The sequence below is a fragment of the Penaeus monodon genome, chromosome 23, assembly GCF_015228065.2.
Source record: "Penaeus monodon isolate SGIC_2016 chromosome 23, NSTDA_Pmon_1, whole genome shotgun sequence".
NCBI lineage: Eukaryota > Metazoa > Arthropoda > Malacostraca > Decapoda > Penaeidae > Penaeus > Penaeus monodon.
In genome coordinates, this window is record NC_051408.1 from 40,177,002 (window position 1) to 40,177,446 (window position 445).

The window sequence follows — 445 nt, forward strand, 5'->3', positions numbered from 1 at the left end:
TTGGTTAATTGTACTAACAGGTACTCATTTTCATTCATAATTTTATCAACATACTTCTAAACTGTCTGTAAAAGAAGGATAGGCATTAAACCGGCAAGCTCAGTCGAAAAAAGTAACGAAGAAATATCGATAAGATGATAACCACATTCTGAGGGAGTGCAAAAAAAAGGAAGGTAAATATTAAAAAGTCAGCAGGCCTTTTTTCACGACCCTGATACAGAATGATACAGCAGAGAAGCCACTCTATATGTAGGGCCAATATACCATACATGGGAGAATCAAGGTAGGATTTAATAGCAGGAGGAGCTGCTCTAAAAGAAAAAAGCTCGTGACACCTAAATGGGTTCCCTAATCGTGTCTCCTGAAGAAAATGATGACGATAGATAAATAGATCCTCCTGCGTCTTGGTTTCAGATTTAACCGTTTTTTTCGATTTCAGGAATTT